At 26.4% G+C, this 23,239-nt stretch overlaps 1 long non-coding RNA gene across 1 annotated transcript in view; it reads right to left on the reverse strand.

The window, feature by feature from the left end:
- The window catches only part of LOC142328166 (uncharacterized), a 68,888-nt gene that overhangs the window by 17,173 nt on the left and 28,476 nt on the right, over positions 1–23,239 (reverse strand). The window contains exon 2 of the long non-coding RNA XR_012757208.1: positions 10,823–10,934. This is a non-coding gene — a long non-coding RNA (uncharacterized LOC142328166). The remainder of the gene's footprint in view (positions 1–10,822; positions 10,935–23,239) is intronic.

Below are 23,239 nucleotides of genomic sequence, written 5' to 3' on the forward strand. Positions count from 1 at the left end.
GTGAAAAAGCTGCAGATCGGGTGGTAAAACATGAAAGCAAAGAACAAAGTCTGCGGTTCGGTAAACGTAGAACACGTAAACGCGGTGAAGGCAGCGTTTGTGACCTACCTTTAAATGTACCCTTCATGCCGTACCGGTTGTGGAATCAAGAAGAGGAAAACGACAAATGAGGCTGACAAGAAAGTCAATGAAGATGTCACTACTAAAACTCTTCTCCGCAGACTTCTGTGTTTATAAGAGACGCGATATCCGAAAAAATAAACTCAGTAGTGTGTCGAGTATTGTTAACTTAGACAAGATCGAGTACTTGTATGGTAACGGAAACTTGAACCCACCTTCGGAGCTGGTATTTTAAGACATCGAACGAAACACTTTTAAATATCTTGTATAACTACGAACGCATACACGAATTAGATTCATTTAACTGCGGAAATGTTCACCTTGGCCTTCTCTCGGGAAAGTAATGTTTCTACTTTCGGGATTACCTACAATAATATACCTAATGTCAAGAAAGATAAAATCGATATGTTTTATTATGATGTCGAGAAGAATATCGAATTTCCCGAAGGCATGTATGAAATCAAAGACACAGTACATAAGATACTATAAAAATACGAAATGACCAATCAAATATACGGTGAAAATGATGTGAATCCAGTCGCAAATAAAAACTTATTTCTGAAGTGATGAAAACCCAAAAGCAGAAATCGGCGTATATTGTAACAACTAAAATGTCTTTAAAACCATTTGTATTACATATCTTATTCGATAAGAAAACTACAAGATGGAGTCTGAACTGTTTTTTAAAAGTTGATTTTACTCGACCGAACAGAGTTTGTTCAATATTAGGCTTCCATTTTGTCGCTTTAGATCTATATAATTTTTTTTCAACCTCCGGGGCCACCATTAGGTATTGATTCAGAGGATGAGATGACAACTTTTGTAGTAATCACCCAATGTAATTACCCAAGATAAATTAATTTGAGTATCCGGGATTGTTTAATTTAGTAGTTCAGGGAAGTGTAGGGAAAATACAGATAAAAATATGTAAAAAATGAAGAAAAAACAAGGATTAGAATAGTAGATAATAATCTCCTTCAGGCACGACAGTTTTCATACTTCACAAAATTTCCATTTTAAAATTCCCACGCACAAGCTTTATGTGGTGAATTAAAAAATAATGTAGAAATGCCATCAAATCAGTCAATCAACTGATGAAAAAACGGTATTTGTAAAAATTCATTTAATAAATTCAAAACGATGTCTCATTTTGATCTTGCCATTATATATATATATATATATATATATATATATAGGCATTATACAGCTCTAACAAAATGTTTTATTTTCAAGAGCCACAAATATTAAATTAAAAATAATCGAAGTACGATAAATCGCTTCAGAATTGCAAAAACAATTACAAAGGTCAGTCAGTAGGAAAAAGGAATTAGATAAAATGAGTGAGATAGAGAAAAGCGTAAGACAGAAGACTTAATCCCATCAGACCAGCTCTAATGATCTCACACGCCAATAAAACCAGTATCACAATAAAAGCTAACCCTTCACTGTTTACGGCCTTCTACGTTAACGGCGGACCGACGCCCCCAATTTGGTGGTCGCTAGTCAAACGCCCTTTTTCTAACCCCGGGGGTCCATCATAATGGTCTCTCCAAATTAGGGGGCCCACAATACTCCCGGTCAGAAAAGCTGTACAGTCTGCGTTGTCATTGTAACGGATCACTTTTTATTAGTTTTCAGTTTATTCTGCTCATGAGTTTCCTTTGCTACTAAAGTTTAATGGACAGTTGTATTTGCACCCCATTGTGCTTAGTTTTATGTCTCGTCCGGGAAATGACTATTATCCTAGTCATAATTAACTGAACATTATTATGCATGACTGACATCTGAAGTACAACAAAACTCATCTCATAAAGTCACCTACTAGGATTTATACAGAAAACCATTAATGGTTGTATTTAAAACGAAACATTCCTTTAACTATTATTATCATCATCTTTTGTCTAGTTTATGTAATTAGAATAAGTAAAAAAAAAGATTACTGTCTGCATACCTTTCTAATTTAATGACATTTACAATGCCCACAACTTGACGTAGATTATATAAATTGAGAATTATTCAATACTAATCAATACTCTATATATTATATAGTTATCTGTTCTGAGGAAAGTCCTTGTACCATATTTATCACCATTTATTTCTATTTCCATCTAAAATTTTGAGTTCCTAACAGATTCGTCGGAAAAATGGTAATCCAAAAAATAATTTTAACCACAAATCAACTTTTGAATTTTTAACGAATATGTAAATCTAAGTCACCACCACCACTGAATACTAGCACTGAATAAGATGAAACCAGCAGTATTGAAATCCAGTTGCTATTTTGAAATCCAGTAGCAGTAGTACGGGTTGAAAATCGGTTTTTACATATAGTTTAAATAACCTTTTATAACATCAAGTTGTTTTTACTAATAATAAATAAAATTTACTCAAAAATGTATAAATCGTCTTAAAAAAATTGACTATTTTAAAAGGCTATAACACAAATGTTAACCAACAATATGGGATTGTGTTTGCCAGCAAAACATCAACTTTCTTCAAACTCGAAAATAAGTTGAAACCTGGGTGTAGTTAAAATCTCTCATCCGGATAACAGCTCTCTGTAATGTTTTAGATTCATATATTTTATTATATACAGAATTTTGGGAATTCCTAATAATGGGGGCACAGTTTTATCAATAGCAGATTACGCAAAGAATAATCTTTTGAGGCCAATTGATAAGAGTCCCCTCTACTTCGGTATACAGCTAACGCTGATATCACATTTAATCTCATTTGACTTGTGATCGTGGTTGTAGTTATTAAGATTAAGAATTTTTTAACGATTTTTTCATCAATATAAATCATAGTCTAAAGTACTATTTTATCAGTTAATTAGATTAATGGCACGAAATACAAATTGAAGCTTTACTCTGGACCATTTATCAGTTGAACTTATTGGTAAACTAGTAGCTCGAATAATGAGGTAGCTGATTTTTCTCATGTCTAACTAGCTTAACTGGTTACATCAACACTTATTCAAGTAAAGTCTTGCTTCAACAGGAATGCATTTTTATTGATTTTTTTTTTGAATTTTTATTGACTTTTCTGAATTCTTATAGCTCAAAACAGGTAAATTTACCTGTTTTTAACCCAATTACAAAATTAAATTCTGAAAAGATTGACAGAAACATATTAATTGGTCAATCATGAACTATGATTTAATAAAAGTAGTAAATTTATTGATTTTGATATTTAACGTCTTGAATTCACAGTATAGTGAATTTATTTTTCTAATTTTATTTAGAATACATGATTTATTTTTTTGTTTTTTTTCTTTAGGACAAACATTAAAACATACATTTAAATTTATTACAATTACTTTCGTTAATATTTTTCAAGATATTTTTACTCGTATTTAACGTTAAACATTAGAAACAAATTAAATTTATTCCTTATAAGAATTAAACAAACCTCCAATATGCTTGGCATTTAGCAAACAAACTGTATAAACGAGTAATCTGAACCTGACAATTTATTAACAGGACATGCAAACCTACTTAGTGATAGTAGAAAATTTGATAGATGTTTATTAAAGTTCGGGGAAAGATGCTGAAAAGGAATTTTGGGAAAGCAAAAGTGGAATTTTGGAAAACAAAACAAATTCTCCCACAAAGTGGGAGAATTTATTTATAGAATATTGGGCAATGGAAAAAATTTATAATATCATAATAAGCAAATTTTTACAAATTTTTATTCATGACTTAAGGATAAAGAAATTGATATAATATTAAACTAGTATTTTATAACTATTTTTAATAAATTTTATATATATTACTGTTCACAGTAATTGGATTTCAAGTATATTATTTAATTTCTTTGAATTGTTTGTAATAATAACTAATAATAGGAATTATTGTTAATTATTTTTAATTTAATTAGAGAAGAAAGTGAGAACGGGCAGAAAATTGTCAAGGGTGCCCTATTCTTGAGATCAAGCATATATATGATTTATCAACCGATTTGAACAAATAAGGTGTTATTTTGCTCACAATAAAGGGCTTAATCACATTTTATCTAATACATTTTATTCATCAAAACTAATATTTACGGAGGTATTAATAATTAAATAATTTTAATTCCCGTCATTTTGGAATTTTTACAGGTAAGCTTTTCAAATTTATTTTTCAGAAGATGCTTTTGGGTACTTATATACCAACTTTCATTAAAATATCTCAAATCGTTCTTAAGATATAATTTTTTACTGAAAAATGTACAGTACAGTGGACAAGGGAAAATGAAGCGATATAGGGAATTTATCTGTACAAATGTTTTTGTTTATTTTGATGCTCTGAATAAGTCCCTTTAATTTGAGTTATCTTTTATCAAAAAATGAATAAAATTTGCATGTATGTATTTTTATTTTTATCACTATTTTTTATATAAAAAATCCTACTTGAAGTACGTTTTTGTGTTTATACTAGTATAAATACTAGTATAGACACTAGTATATTTATACTAGTATAAATAAAATATCTTATGTCTTATCTTACATCTAGTATAAATAAAATATCTTATATCTTTCTGATATGACGAATTTTTTTATATGACGTATTTCGGTTTTGCAGAGTAGAGAAAATATTATATAGGTTCTTAAAATTTTTATGTACGCTATGTTTTAAAAACTGAGAAAAATTTTTTGATATATATATATATATATTTCGTGAAAATCAGTTCAGATTTTCAGAAAATATCGGGTTCAGACAAACATAACTCCATGAAAAATATTACTTTGGAGTAATCTGATAAAAAAAAAAATCATATTGAAATATTGTTTATTTTACAGTATAATATTTTATAACTAGCACCTAACGCACTAAATTTCATTCGGGAACCTTTTCGTGGAAGATATTTTTGCGAGATCTTTCCCCATAAGAAATGTATAGTGATGTTGTCGCTTATGCGATGCGATATTTCCCGAAAATGGGAGACCATAAGCTTTAATTTTTTTTTTTAAATTGGTACAGTGGTTGGGTCTGGGGGACTCGTCAAAGTTTTTGCCGATTAATTTAAATATATAGATTTATTACATTTTTAATAGGAAATTAAGTGTTTTAGTTCTAAAACATCTCAAACATAGAGTTATGAAAATCAATTATTTTTGTATTTTCAAAGGGAAAACCATTTTGAAAATTTTTCCCCGAGTAAAAATTTAACATAAATACAGATGAACCAAATTGATTAATAAAACAGAATATAAATGTCTGGTGAGAAAGTAAAAATAAATAAATTTGAATGCGTGTTTGCTTTACCCTTAATTGCCCTTTTTTCAGTAGAGTGTAACAAACACATTAACACAGAAGAGAATTTCTGTTCTCTGCGTAAATGGTCCATTTAGACTCTCATGTATTATTGTTAGAGCATCCCTATCATAAAACTGTCGCTATTAGAATATCCTTACGTTATAAATAAAGACTTCTTTGTTTTTATGTAAATAATATGATTATAAATTAACATTACGGCATTATCACTTAGAATATCTATAATAACTAAATATTGGGATAATCTATAGTGATATATTTGTAATAAAATTATAGGACGTAAAAAAAATAATAATTTAGGAATTGATTGTTATTAATCTTTTCTGTTATACTATTAAATATTAAGTAAGGTTTTTTTTTTAAATAAAATAATTAAATCCGATAAAACATATTTTAAAACATCAAGAATTAATTTTAAACAAGCGCACTTTTAGTAAAAAAAAGTTAGTAACATAGAAATATTTATACATTAATAATTTGTGATAATAAATTCAATTACGAATACATTCGTAACAGCTGCATAAAAAATAAGATTCATGACATTAAAATTATTACTGGAAAAAATGGATTAAGGTTACGGTGTTTTGAAATAAATAAAAAAATATGAATTATCGTTAATACAACCTTCAAGGAGTGTAAATTAAATGATAGACATTAAGTACGAATAGCGGACGACCAATTTTTATGACTCGTCGCGCCGCACCGCGTTTCTAAAACTTAAAAAGAGTAGAGGGAACTGAGAACGCTCGAGTCGTCAAAGAATCAATTTCGCAGAACGCATATTTCATCTAGACAGCAGCCGTGCATTAACTCGCGTCACATGCAAACTCTGGCATTTTATTACGCAATTGCCTAAAAACATAATAAAAATCTAAAGAAGCAGTTCTATTCATCCAAGAAAAAAAATATAAGCATAAAGGAATATAAAGATAAAACCTTCCAATGTAGACTTCAACATCATACTTGTATTTCATCTTGCATTGTTCGTCACAGATGCCATAAAAAAAAGTTAGAAAATCAGAGTAAGAAATGAAGCGGCTTTCTTTATGATATGAATTCATAACATTTTTTTTTTTTTTTTTTTATGAAATTAGATATGCCGAATATATTTAGATATTTTATGAATCGTACCATTTGTATATGATTCATTGCACAGCGCGAAATCAAAGTCATCTGGTACACTCCATAGGTTTGAAATTAATCAATGGCGTTATTTTATCTTTCATACGGAGTAGAGTATATACTTACAAAATAAACCATATTTTATCAATAAGATTTTGAATTCATCATCATATCTATCAAATTTTGTCATAGTTGCATGATGGATGGTTTGTAGACAAAAAAAACTTGAGTAATTTTTTGGTACACAAATCTCGAGTTTTTATGAATTATTCAAAAGACTTTCAATACTTCATATTGAATTATCTCAGAAAATATACAAAAAGCAAAATGTTAATCTTAAAATTATTTCTACTGAATATTTTTCTACAAAATTAATAATTCTCAATTAAATGACAAAGTGTAGAAAAGCACCGTATCAACAAAAATTGACTACTTTCAAATATTAACACCATGTATTTGTAAATATAACAGCCTCACTGATAAAAATTTTCATTTTAGATAATGTATTTTGAATGCACGATATGAATTATTTTATGTTTTAATAAAATTCCCGTTTTATGCAATTATTAAAAAAAAATAAAAAAAATAGCTTTGCTCATATTTTAATAATTTCAGTAAACACAAATTTAATGAAAAAATTTCCTTCAGAACTAATTTTTCTCTCTTAGAAATTTTTTCATTAAAATTCCTAAGAAACTCAATTATCTATCAGTTAAAAAATTAAAAAAATTGTTTCATAAAAGAGTAGAAGGAAGTAAAGGATCAATATTTGTTTATATCTATTTTGGCGTTTAGTTAACAGTCGCATCACTGTAAAGTGATTATATTCTTTTGTAATTAACGATCAAGATTTCCACGTGTAAAAGAACTATACACAAAAGAAATTATATATATATTTTTTTTTCGATGAAAGAAACAAAGTGAATCAGTCCCCAGACTTACACGCAATTGAAAATCTTTGGGCAATGGTTAAAAAATAAATCTAAAAAATGAATTGTATCACAAATATTGAACTCAAAATAAATCAATAATATTGGTTTGGTTTCATGATGAAGAAATGAAAAAAAAAGTGTAAATCACATTTTATGATTGTTTTTGTTTGTACACCAACCAAAATTACAATCTTACAAAATAACAGGTTAGTTCCTGATTTAATATATATATATATATATGTTAATTTCCTTATTTCTTTATTTGTACAGGTATATTTTTTTTTATAAATAAAGCAACTTTTTATTAAATAACATTTGTGTTCGGATTAATTTGCAGGCTATCGTACAGTTTTCTAAACAGAAAAAGAACTAATAATTTTGTTGTATATATAAATTATTATATTTATTTATTACATTTTTTAAACGTATTTATTAAACTTCAAGAACAAATATAAATTAAATTCCAATAAAAAAGTGATTTCCATAAATAAATGCTATTTATTTCCTTCCCCCTTTTTTATATTCTTTTCGAAGTGAATATAAAGAAATGAAACAGTGATAGCAAATAAAACAGATTATAAAAAAGGAAATAAAAAATATAAAAACAGAAAAGTCAATTTCCGTGGTGAAATGGTAGCGTCTAGCCCTTTCATACGGGGTACCTGGGTTTTATCCTGGTCAGATATAGTCGTTTTCATATAATAAACTTCCAGTTTATTTTATCACGCATAATCTTGTATTGTAAGCTTCTGTGGTGTGAATTAATTCATCATTAAAAAACCGATATTTCTGTTTATAATTTGTGTTAGTGGGGATACATATCACGAAATAATTTATAATATCGCATCAAAACATTGAGAAGTACAACTTTTATTATTATAATAACCTATAAATGATATTCAGTTTTATCGGATGATTTCATTATTCATTCAATCACTTTTTAATTAATTAATTAGGAGTTTAAAAAATCTGATTTTAAATTACTGCTAGGAGGGTATTATGATAAAAAAATAAGATTAAATTTAAAGTTATTAAATTTAAAGTTAATCTCCAAATAAAATTATATAATCAGTTCAAAAAAAAATGCTGAAGTTTATTTTTTTCAGTTTCTACCATGAATAAAAATTATTCTTAAAATTAAATCCAGAAAAGATTTTATTCATTTTAAATTACATTTAAAAGTAACCTTATTAATGATAATAGCCAAGATATATAATAAACGATCTTGTCATGAAATGCGTGTTATCATTCAGTTAGTGTTTTACCAGTACGCTAAAGGAGGGGGGTTAAAAAAATAAATGAATAACTGGGAAAGAATGATGGGGTTGCTTCTATTAAGAATAAACGATAGGGCTGTCCTGAACTTATATGATCCAATCACCTGTTTGTTAGATAGCCCTAAGGCAATATAAAAACAGGGACAGACATAAAACATGTCAAAACAGCGTCAAAACCAAAAAAATGGTTATACCATATGATCGAGATTGCACACGCGTGGTCTGCCCTATCAACTGCCTGCATCGACATCAGGGAACTAGAGGTGGATGGTAAAAAAAAAGCACTTTCATTCCCTCACAATTCTTCCCACAGCCCATCTCATCGTTACTGTATGCATAAAAAATTTGTTCTTTTCACAAAATTATTCAAGATTTTTCACAGTGCATCATGCGTGTCATTTTTCATTCCATATGTAAATATATACATACACACTGTGGATAAAAGATAATAATCTATGGAAAGCAATTAGGGTTAAGCAGGGAGAGGTACTTGACGTTAATGGTACACAGAAAGATGATAGGTTATTAAAAAAAATATATTTTTCATTTAAATGAACAAAATTGGTATTTTTCATAAATGAAAAATACCATTTTAAAAATGTCATTTAGGCCTTCTATATAAAAAACGTATTTTCATAGGTTCATAAATGTATTATCTACTTGTGGAAATCGTATTAAAAAATACAGTTTTGAATATAAGAGGATAATAAAATAAAAAATTTTTTACAAATAAAATTTGGTAAAGTTAATTTAAAAGTTAAGCAGTAACTGTAAATCTGATCAAATATTCTCTTATTAAAAATAATGTAACTTCAAATAATTTTTGAAACAACAATGTTTTTAATGATTTCATATGATATCTTATCTATTTCATATCTCTATTTCATATCTTCCGTAATCTTGATATAATTAAACGTAAGCCAGTAACCTAAATAAAATATTTAGATAAATGAAAGAGCGGAAATGGAGTACTTTTTTAAAATTTCCGCAATGATATTTTTAAAAAAAGCCAGTGAAAAATGTCTAGTTTTTTATTTAAAAGAGAATAACCAAAAAAATATTAGAAAATCAATTTTTACTATAAAATGAAAGTTTAATTCCCAGAAAAATTTGATACTCTATTTAATATGGAACTGAATATAGCTAAATAATTTTTTTTTAGACCGGTGTTCTTTGGTGGTTGGGTTTCAATTAACTACACATGTCAGGAATGGTCGAACGGTCGAACTGAGAATGTACAAGACTACACTTCATTTACACTCATACATATCATCCTCATTCATCCTCTGAAGAATTATCTAAACGGTAGTTACCGGAGGCTAAACAGGAAAAAGATAGTTATTTGGACAACAAATTTTTTCTTTTTTATTCAAATGTCAAATCTACATGAAACTTTTGTTTGTTCATAAGCTTATGAAACAAAATAAAGTAAAATAATTTTTTAATTACTTTTGTAATTTTACTGGAAAATGAATATAATTTTTCATGATATACATAACTTCAATACCATTAAAAACTTGGGAAAACGATGGATCTATTTCATGAAATTCTCAGTTAACTGGTTATTTACTAAACTTCTACTAACCAACAAAAGTTTTAATAATAATCATTTATAAATGAGACGGGGAGTAAGATAACGCTCAGCAGCGAATCGGCATTTGAAAATTTTAAATTGAAAAAGAGAACATCTCATTTTAGATTTCGTTATTAATTTTTACTCCCAATTTCGAACGAAAAAAATCTTTTGAGACATAGAGAATCAAGTTCAGTAACGTATAAATATGTTAAGAATTTAACAAATGTTACGAATTTTCTCTATTTAACAAATTTTAGGAATTTATATTTCTATGAACATAGAATTCCATGTACGCCCGATTTTTAGAAAATTACAAACGGAAACAGGTAATGAGAGAATGTAAACATTTGATAATTTTTTTAAATATTTTAATAAAAAACTGATTAACTGTTCAAAATGTATGAAATTTCGGCTACTGTCAGTTATTTTAATTGCATACGGTTTTTTGTTTTTTAAACTATTAGAATCAACGACACCTTAAATTTACAAATTAATAAAACATAATAGAAGACTGATTAAACAAACTAAATTACTTACCAAAAATGTGAATGGAATTTGAGGTTACATTAATCAGCTAACGAGCATTCAAAATCGAGACAATTGTAAGACTCTTCATTTTCTTTAATTTTTATAACAATCAACATCAAATCTAAAAAAAAAAAAACTCTTTTTAGTGCTCATCTCGATAGATTTAAAGAAATGACAAAAATTACTGAATATTTTATACATTTATATCATAATATTATATATACTAATATTTTATACCTTTAGTGGGAAATGAAAGAATTCATGATATGATTCAACAAAATTTAATTAATGACCAGTACAGATCGTTTGAACAACTGAAGAGTTTATTACTTTTAAATTATAAAAATTGGTTGAGTACTACAAAAATTCAACTACCCAATAGCATTCATAAAAGGTGATTTATGATTAACTTCTTAGCCTAACTATAAATATTTTTGACAACATTATCTATCTTAAATATAAGTAACTAATTTGTTTAAAATATTAGATATTGTTTAGCTACTACAAAATTCATCAGATAAACAGTTTAGAAATTAGCATTTATAAGCGTGACGTCAAATCAGATAACAATAATCGGTGATCGTCAATTGGAAATCGTACTCATTAAACGAGATAACTTTCTTAGATTTCGTTTTTAAATCTTCAATTTAAATTTAAAAAACACAATTGTAATTACAATTCATTAGTTTTAAGAAAAAACAGATCTAAAAAATGTATTGATCTCATAATAATAAAACAAGACCTAGAACAAGCAGGATTTTTTAGGGTTCATATGACTAAATTATTTAACATAATTTTTGTTATGTTGAATGAAAATAAATGAAAAATCATATGATATTAGAACCTATAATCATATTAAAATTTTTGCTTTTGCTTTAAAATTTTATATACACTCAGTTTTATATTAAAAAACTATAAGTAAACCGGTTGAAAAATCATTAACGTGAAAGAGAAAGTTTCCATTGAACCCTTCAATAGAATACACACATATAAGCAATTATATACTTTAAGTGAAAATTGTATTAAGTGTAAATGTATGAACAACATTCACTGAAAAAAATTAAAATAGAACTATGAATAACTTAAAAATAATAAATATAAGTAGAAAAATGTGAAATAACACAACAAAATATGATCAACTCTTAAAACAAATGAAGAAAATGAGATGAAGTCTCTTAAAACAAATGAGATGAAGAAAAGTATAAAAATATAAAGTTCAAAATATAAATTACAGCTTAACAACCATGAGAACTATCTTGTAATGAACTTAATAGATAATAACGAGGATATTAGACGTTTGAAACAAATCCAAGTCATGGATCTTGGAGATAATGTATATGTAGTGAAGAAATTCTTCCCTCAACTTTTATAAATGAAGAAAAATAAAAGTTGAGGGAAGAATTTCTTCACTAGATATACATTATCTCCAAGATCCATGACTTGGATTTGTTTCAAACGTCTAATATCCTCGTTATTATCTATTAAGTTCATTACAAGATAGTTCTCATGGTTGTTAAGCTGTAAATTATATTTTGAACTGAATAGTTGAATCCCCTCATAAATGTATAGCAACTTCAGATACTCATGGATCACATTGTATCTTACAAACCACAGCGTTTCTGTATTGCTTCTAATTAATTTATTCTGGAACTACTGAATAATTTCAATGTAGCTGTTGAATGTTGTTCCCCGAAGCTGGATTCCATAGGTACATACCGGCTTCATAAGTACCTTGTACAATAACTATTTGTTGGACAACGATAACTAAGGCCTCCTGCCTAATGAACAATACATCCGTTTAAACCTAATGTTTAGCTGCTTCCTTTTTTCTCTTACTTGTTGTTTCCAAGTCATTTTCAGAAAAAATATATGCTGTTTTTAATTGAAAAACAGTTTCACTCCTTTAAAATTTATATTTAAAACACTTTATAAAAAATTAAAAACAACTAACTTACATTTAATTTGGCGAAAATTTAAAGAATTTGTAAAAGGACTATTTTTTAGTATGTGATTTTTAAGTCGGATTCATCATTTAAAAATTTTATTTACAAAATTATTTTATAAAAAAAGTTTTTCCCTTATAAACGCTTTTTTTTCTCTTAAACTGCTAAAACGTTGATAAGTAAGAGAGGAATAAAAGAAAGACGTAAAGTTTTGCTACGAGTATGAGATAGGATTTAATGAAATGCGGATATATTCATTTCCATACTCATACACACATTATCCTAAGTTTTTCAACTAATTTTTTTGAAATTTTGAATTAAAATACGTTGAATTTGTACATAATGATATACTGTATATCATTGCACTTTAATACTCCAATAAAAAGCAATGTCGATGACAAAAAGAAGGAAAAGTTATCCTCAAATAATCTATATAAATAATTTGTTCTTCATATAAAAAATATAAATTCTATATTTTTCGAAAAATTTAATAAGTGATTAGAGGAAATTTCTTTAAAAAACAACAGACAAAAAAAGAATCGTTGAAGGATAAACAAAAATTTCCTACATTATTAGAATGATTTTTGTAATTTTGCAATCCTACCAAAAATATCTAAAATGGAACAAGCTTGTAAATGTTTTCAATTATCACTTACAAAGTATTTTACAATACTGATTGCAAAATAAACACCTTATCAAATTTATAACTTTTTTTTAAAAATAAAAATGTGCAATAAAAGGAAAAATTGACTAAGAGACGATTGGTTTGAAGTAATCGAAAATACGGCAATAATATTAATGAGCTGAAAAACTAAGAAAGAAAATTGCTTCATTCAGTACTTACAACTAGTTTAATTTTATACGATTCCTACTCTATAGATCATCTTATCATTCAAGAAGTAAATGATCATATTTTATTTTCATTTCTTTGAATCAACCAATTCAGTTATTATAGCTTAATAATCAAATCATAAAAATAATTTTGAAATATTTTACTACTATTACACATAGTATTGGTAATAATATAAATTAATTAAAAAATAACTATTATGGCAAGAAATTAATAAAATATTCAACTTTTAAATATATGTATAAAAATAAAATTATGTGCAAAAGGGCTTCTACTTTAATATTTTACTCAATTAATCTGGCTGGCTGTTGCTATAGAGCTGCTTTCGTAAAGGGGATAAAATCCGTCAGAATGGACGTGTGTTAGAAGGGTTGCTAGTTTGGTAGTTGTGGGTCATTAGTCAAAACTGCCCCCATCTAATCTCTTCTTGATTAGACTATGTTAATCCTATTTATTCATTGACCTTCATTACATTTGCAAAATCTTAGAGACGTTGATTAATTGAAGTAAAAATTAAACTGATTTAGAAGATTTACATTGTTTTAACCTGATGAAATGAAATCTCTTGTCACGACTCTTGGTTGTTATATTTAAATAGATTAAACGTGACTTGTATCAGTGGGTGTAAGTGAATAATTCAAATAATGCAAAAAGGTACTTTTGACATTAAGATAAACAAACTGAATTTTTCTTTAATAAGAACCGCTTTATTTAGTTGCAGAAAAAAGTTTTTTTTACCTAGTAAAATCTGTATCAATATCCAAATGTATCAGTAACGCAGCATCGGTTCATCAGCACGCAGAAGAAAATCGGTTCGTTCAATCCTGAGATATAAGGCCAAATGTAGTGCGACACACATAAGTGCATAAGTACTCATATATATACATAATTATCTTTTTTAGGTTTGGATGATCTAATTGAACCATAAAACGTAAAGATTTGCAGAAATCCTGATACCCCATTATTGACAAAATCACCATACCATACTTACTCCTATTCTAGCTGTATTTACTGGAAAAGTAAAAGTAAAATGTTCAAATATGAAAAAAAAATGGAAGCTGTCCAACTCATATCAATCACTAGGCAAAATTTATAAATAAAAATAGTAGAATCGTTTTAATGATACTGAATAACTTCAGTTACTATAACATTTTAAGCTGTTTTAACTGACCTTAAATTAAATTCACAAGTTGTTATCCTTAAAAAACAAACATAAAATTTTTTGTTGTTGGTTTACTTCTGCTTGAGGGTCCATTTTTAAATTTCAATTTTTGTGTTAAATATGTAGAAAGAGAGAATATTTCTTTTGTAATTTAAGAAAGTAATTTGACTAGGATTTGACCCATTAGATATCATTTTAATGCATTATTTTTATGTTGGAAGTCCCTGATACTGTTGGATTTTTCAAAAGTAAAATTATTTTCATATAATAATACTTGGTTTTTTCTTAATAATAAAATTAAGGTATTTTTTTTTTTTACTGGAGGCCAAAGACGGTATTTTAATATTATTGTATCCTAACAGAGCAGAATCGTTAATATTTTTCTATAATTCATGAACTGTCAAACACGATTATACATAATACAAAATTGATGTAATATTATACTCATATTAAAGATGTCATTAATTATTCCATAAAACAAGCTTACATATATAGGCTATTGGATAAAACAAATAAATAAAAATAAAAATTAACTCATTTTTAATTAGAAATTCAATGGAATTTCAATTTATTGCTGAGTAGGATAGAAATTACAATCAGCAATACAGGAATATAAGGGGAGAAGTGAGATTTTACAGCTCAGTTAATTCTCTCTGATAAGGGGGAAACGAAGAGAGATATGTCAATATTATAGAGCAGACACTGATTGTTTAGTGCACCGAGTTGCATTGCATAGAACTGCACTATACCATATACCGGATATCAATAATACATGGTGTATATTTGTCTGGTTACATACATTATCCTGGACGGTTAGCAATAGATAATCCCGCATAGCTATTGGTTGATTGGAATTCTCCTGTTACCTTACATCACAACTTCCGTTCCATATAGGTTAGGTGATCGACGAGCTGGTAACCAGTGCTTTAATCAAAACTACATCATGTGGTCACAAATTACCGACAATAATATTAGTTGCAACAGTATTATTATTTCTAATATTACCAAAAAGATTTCCATAAGTTATTAAATTACGCTGTAAATTGAAATTAAAAAAAATGTGTATATAACACCAAATATTAAGACCATAACATTATAACACCATAATATTATTAATTTAGTCATACATATAAAATCCAATCAATCGTTAAAATAAAATAAGTAATTTTAATAAACAAAACGGAGTCTGTATGAGTTTGTTTCTTTGTTGAAATTTGCTTAAATCTTATGACTCAATCTGTTACCAGTATATTTAGAGTTGAGAAAGGTTCAGGCATATAATTGTATAGATAATACGTTACTGGGTAAGCAGTAAGCTTACAAATGAGTATGTTATTATTTCACAATTTCATTTGACTAAATTAACTTCTGCAATAGTCTACATGGTTTCTGAAAAAATTTTTGGAATACGCTGAATTTTATTCGGTACTTCATATATCAAAATTAGATGAAATTTTCTAAAGACATCATTTAAAAGATAATAAAAAAATAATAATTCTTATTTGTAGGCGAATTTGTAATTTATACTAATTTGTAAGTAATTCTAAATAGTTCTAAAAATCAGATATAAATAGTTTACAGAAGTCGATTTTTTAACGTATAACTTCTTTAAAAGTATAACGTAATATAGAATCTATTTTTAATTTCTTTGAAATAAAATAAAGTTATACATAAATATATTTTCAGTTATTAACTAAATCATGTTCTGTTGTAGATATCTGCATGATTCTAGAGAATGTAATTTACAAGATAATTGAAATTTCTTTCAATTTTTTGTTTATCAAAATAAGGGATCAGTTTTATAGAAATGAGAAACAGACAGAAAATTTTGTTTTACATTATTATAAGATATTTAAAACAGGAAACTAGGAAACAGGAAACTATATGTAAAACAGGAAAATATGTAAAAACAGGAGATTTCTGTGTTAGAAACATTTTATTGCCAAAAATTTCGTGTTTGTGAGGTTTTTATTAAAAAAGAAGAAGGAAAAAGAACATATATCCATTACTGAGTAGAAACAATGTTAGTGTAGAGCGAACTGTTTCTCGACAGGTAGAGGTAATTAATTTGATGTTTTACACTACTCGATTAAACCTTTACTATCACTGACATAAGTAAAGCATCCGAAGGATAAACTCTACTATTCAAAGTTGCTTTTAAGTTACATCCAATTTCTTTGATAAACAAAATGAAAGTATTATTTGTAAGGGTTTACATAAAATGTAATAAATAAAATGGGTTTTCTGTGAGCTCCGTAGGCCAATATTGTAATATAACAGCATCGGTTCAATTTCTAAACTAACTTTGTTCCGAACTACACATTATTTTAAACTTATTCTCTAAATCTATTTTCCTGAAACAGCAGCTTCCGAACATGAAAAACATAAGATATAACCAAATAGTATTAAATAATCTACATAAAAATATTAATCCTGTAATGCAAAATAAGTGATATAACTTATAAAACATTAAAAAAAAAAATATTTGTTAACTAAATAGGTTTTGTAACAGTACAATAAAATAGTATCTGAGTTTATTTTATCTAAAATTTTACCATTCTAATGTAATTCACCGAATTCATTCACTAGCATCACATTACTCCTTTTTTTTAAGTACCATTAATAGATCCATGATTCAATTCTGCTACAGCATTTTCTGAATTAAATTTTTGTTAACTAAATTATTTAGGTATCTCCATGTAGCCTTTTTAAATCAGTGAGTGTTATATTTGTATGACAACGAAATTTAAGAATTTAATACAGTATTCAATAGTCAATAAATGCAGTTTGGGAAAATATTAAATGTTAAGTACTAAATATGTTTTATAAAATGTTTTTTTCGATGCGAGATAAAAATTCGAAAAAAATTTTATACGTGATAAACGCTATTCGAGAAGAAACCATATTCAGGAAAACGGGTAAAATCACAATTTTTTTGATATTAATATTATGCTTACAGTATTGACTTATTTATTTATATCAATGCAAAAGATACTTAGAGGTAAAAATGCTGTCTATCATAACGTTTTTGTCAATATAGCAATAGAAATACCAATTGATTATGTTTTTTTATTAGGATCTAAGAGGAAATGGAAAACCACATGATTTCTGATAGCAGAATTTTCTAGTTTGTAACGAAAAATAAGTAATATTTGGAAAATTTATAAAGCTTCTTCAAATTCATATTAGCCTAGTTCCATTTAACGCATTAAAAAGATAAATTTTAGCATTAATTGTTTTTATTTGTATTAAAAATGTTTTAAAATTTACAATCGATATTCTACGTAAACATATTATTTAAATTTATAGCGTGTTTTTTTTAATTTTATTTCATTATTAGTTTTAAAAATAAAAAAATATATATTTAAAAAATATTATCCCACCCACGTTTATTTTGAATGGCATTAATTGATGTCGCATATCTTAAAAAAAAAAGTTACAATACTTATGACAGAAAGAATTTCTTTTCATGATAAAGATGGAATGTGTGATCTTTCATGAATGAAGGAATGAATGTTTATTTTATAAAATGTGTACGTGAATATAAATATGCAAAACAAGTCAGCCTATGTGTCGTTCAAAATATTTTCATTTAAAACATTATAATGCTTCTATACATATATAAATTCCATTCTGTCTGAGTAGTATCCCCAGTTACAGTACCTTATTCATCATATAGTCTGAAGATGAATACGTGGGATTATTTATCCCCCGGGTGAAGATCGCCTCAGGATGAAACGAATGGTGGACAGGATAGGGTCACAAAGAGGTCATATCTACTCTTTTTTTTTACTTGGTCATATATTGTTTATCGTCATCATCATCATATGTATTAGGGTGAATCATGTGACAAGTTGGAGAACACTCTTTGAATTTAATGTCGCTGGAAAGCATAACTCAATATCAATCTCTTACCTTGTACCTCAGCCGCTTACTAAATTCTTCATTTTCAAATCATCTTCGAGACATCTACCTTTATTTTTATTCATATATACTATATTTCAATGAGCTGCGGTATTCTTTGATCTCTTACATCAAAGTACACCTGATCTTAAGCTTCATTTCTTTTGTCATTCTACGTTATCAAAAGTTCATTTTAAATAAATTTGTATTTACTTAATACATTTCAATAAAATTAATTTTATTTTTTTAAACAAGCTCTAAAGACTTTAAAAAAAACATAGAAGCAATCAAACGTAGTAACAAACGTTCGATGCTATTATGAAAATGTAAATTAATTTGTGGTGAGTTGTAAAATTAACATCATAAAATACACAGTACTACTCTAATAACATGTATGGTACTAAGTGTAATCTAATAAAATCTAATTTTTTTGTAAAAAGAATTCGTTATTAATTATTTATAAAGAATTGAATAATTATTATATCTTTAAATGATTATTTGAATACGTTTTATTCTCTACAATATATTTTTTTAAAGGTTTTAAATTAAGTTAACCTCTAAATGTAATGAAGTCTTTTAAAATAAATTTTTTAATTAAATTGTTTAATAGATTTTTTTAATTTTAATTTATTTTAAGATGTAAATAGGAGTTTAAAATATAAAGCAGTTTAAAATTCTAAAGGAAATATAAATGAAATTAAAGTTTTTCAAATATATTTCTTTTATATATCCTCATTTAATTTATATCTGTTCACAGAAAAACAAACCATCTGTTTAAATAAGTTAACTATTTAAACATTTATTGTTCTTTTTCAGTAAAATTAAAAACATAAATATTTAAATAAAATAATTAAAAAACATGGAAAATTTTATTTCGTATCTTATTTTATCTTAATTTTTCTCTAAAATTATCTTATTACTCCAAATACGAGTAAAGGATTTTTTAATTTTTTCTTAATTAAAATGTATAAGATTTTATTACGATAAAAGTTTAGATAAAATCATGATCTTTAAACAAAAAAATGTGTTTTTAATAATTCATGGAACATTTAAAACTAAAAAACTTGTCAAATGTAAATGAAATATAGTTTTTTTTACTGAAAAAATGATTTTTTGCTCAACTTAGTTACATTTTTAAAATTTAAATAAATTATGCATATCCTTGTACGAAGTAAAGGAAGTATTGTGATAGCAAAAAATTTTGGTTTTTCAGATTTCAACGGAAATATCTATTATTTTAAAATTTAAATATACTGATTTATTAATAATCAATAATAAATAATGATTAATTAATAACTATTAACCTCTGATTGTAAAAAAATGTGTATATGTAATTTTAATAGGCGTACAAGCAAGTCATGTGGTATCCACATAAGATTTTTTTTTCATGACATACCTAAATAAGTGATATTTTACACAAATTACACATTCATTCTCTTTATCATCAGAATTGGTTGTACAATAATGAGGATCATTTCTATCAGAAAAGTAACTCCAGATTATAGCATTGTTTCTCTGGTTAATTACATGAATCACATCCAAAAGAAAGACTAGACATATAAAAAACAAATCAATTTTTTCCCTTCTATGGAAATTAATGCATTAGGTACACTACCTTAACTTAATAGGGAGGGACTTAATACTGTTTCTTTAAACAGTGATTTTTAATATACGATTTTATTAAAATATCAATATTATTCATTAGAATTTTAAATAATACTTTTTTATTCATTAAAATTTTAAATAATACTTTTTTGCATATATATTTAGGACCTGCAGATAATTAATATATAAAATTAATTATTAAACAGATTTTAACTTATTTTAAAGAGTTTGATGTTATTTATTACGATTTTAGGAATATTAGTTAAGGATATACTCTGAAACATTGTTCAAGTTTTGACTAGAATATTCTCTAGTATAAAAAAAAAATATATATATAACTTTTTGGTTAACATTTTTTATCGTATGCTGTATATATATTTTATTTTTACTAAGCAGACATATAATTTTTATTATGGTCTTCCATATATTTCTCATAGGAATATCACCTACATGGTTTATAACACCAATGGAATGCTTTAACAGCATCATCAGGAAATGAAACTTATCCACTACACGTTTTGTAAGTCACAGTAGATGATAATGTTACGTATTAAAGTATATATTTACGAAACGCATGCAAAATTGTGTGTTATCCGGTCTAAGTTTAGGCTTATATTAAAATTTTATTAATTTTTATTTTTTTTTTTATCCAACGCAGAAAACATGTTATCAGATTACACATTTATTTGTTCATTTATGTGTTTTGAACCGAGTGAGTTTTTGTTCTATATATATATATATCCATATTATATTACACATATACTGTTTAAAATATATATATATATATATATATATATATATATATATATATATATATATATATATATAATTACTGGCAATCTGACCACTTTGGGACCGGGAATATAGAACCTTACTGTACAGCTGGCCTATTAAGCGATACTAACGATAAATGACGAGATATAGACAAATAGAATGCAATACATAATAATTATTAAACACTATTAACGCTTTATTATTCAGAATTTTGTTTCTAATACATTATTAAGGTTATATAAATAACGTTATTAAATTGTTTTTTTAATATTATACCGTTAATAAGAAAAAGCATGATAAAATAGAAATGAGCCAGAATAATGAGTGCGTGTTATGGTCAGAAAAATATCTATTTTAATGTATCTTACTTGCTTAAACATCTTAAAATTTTATCAATTTTGTCATATAACTTGAATGAATTACCTACTGTGTAGAACTGTACCTATAAACTCTTTTTCCTAGTGATTAAGCAGTTTCCTCCTACCCTTTGAAATGGTTAAACGACTTACATCACTATATATATATATCTTAATATACTCTAAAGTTTTAGCAATATAATTAGTAATATTATTCATTTAAATTTGTAATATTTTTTTCATTCATTTATTCTTTCTTCATTATAATTTACTGTTGCTTTATAACAGTTACTAGTGAATGATAATGTATTTTGCAGCGTGTGACTAACCTTGGACCTCCCGATAAAAGTAGTTACTAAAATTATTAACATTTTAGATAAATATATAAAATTTCAAGATTGCAAGTTTGATAATTTTCAATTTACAAGGTGAATAAAATGAAATAAAATACAAAAATATGCAACACACATCAATGCATTAGTACTCACTTTACTCCTATTATAAATAACAATAATACGTCAGAAAAATGTTGAATTTACCTTAAAAATCAGAAAGGACTACAGACTTGAAGGAAAAAACAATTAAAAGAGAAACATCTACAAAAGAGATATATAAAATGCGTGTGTATGTCACTGAACTCCTCCTAAACGGCTGGACCGATTTTGATGAAATTTTTTATGTGTGTTCAAGAGGATTCGAGAATGGTTTAGATTCACAATTTGATACGATAGAAAATGTTGTTTTAATTAATTTATTTATTCATGTGTTGTTGATCTTGGGATGGCTAAGGTTCAAAGCTGGATCCGATAGGCAGCGCTGCGATCGCGTTTTAGATTTATTTTAATTTTTGGCTTATCAGTCAGACCCAGTAGTTGGTGCTGCAATCAGATTCTAGGAAATATTTTTATTTTGTTGCTTTTTCTCATATCAGTTGCTTGCGTCTTAGCTTAGTGTTGTTATTACATTAAAATTCGTATTTTTAACGGACTACTGTGTTTAAAGAGTAGTTTGAATTAAATCCGATAGGTAGTGCTGGTCTGACAATTGGATTTATTTACATTCTGACTTTTATAAAGTGAAAGGATAAATTTTATGAAGTTCTGTAATGTTTTGTAAGTTTCTTAATGTTCAGTATTAATTGTAATGATTTTGCAGTCACAACTCTTTTCGTTAAAAAATTATTTTCCACCGAATACTGTGATTAGGGTGTGGAATGAATTAAATCCGATAGGTAGTGCTGTTGTCTTGCCATTTGGATTTATTTACATTCTGTGAAAGGTTAAATTTTGTGAAGTTCCTAATATTCAGTTTTTAAGGTTTTATGAAACTTTCGATTGTGTTCATTTAATCTGTATGTATACTCAAATCTAGTGATAGCGAAGCATTGCCGAGTCTGCTAGAATTGCGCGCTTATTGAGAATATTATATTATATTAGTTTTATAGTTTTAATATTATATTAGTTTTAAAGTTTTAAAGTGTAATTGAAAAATATACATCATGCAAATTTGAAAGGTGCAGTATTGAAGTGAGTATTTTACATGAATTTTAATGATGTATACACCTGCATTCAATAACAATCAACTTAACCTACAAATTTAAATTGTCAGTTCTCATTTGATTCTATGCAACTTATGAATATTGAACGGCTCTTTGAAAATAAAAATGTAAGTTCGTAAAATGAATTATAATATTTATAAAATTAAAATAAAAGTTACTTATAATAATTATAGTTTAGTATATTTAAAAAATTGAAATTATAATTTTTGTAGCTGATTAATTACATAAAAAATTTTCTAAAATTGTATTAAATTTACAATTATCTAAAATTTGGT

This window comes from Lycorma delicatula, chromosome 7 (assembly GCF_047948215.1).
Source record: "Lycorma delicatula isolate Av1 chromosome 7, ASM4794821v1, whole genome shotgun sequence".
Taxonomy (NCBI): Eukaryota; Metazoa; Arthropoda; class Insecta; order Hemiptera; family Fulgoridae; genus Lycorma; species Lycorma delicatula.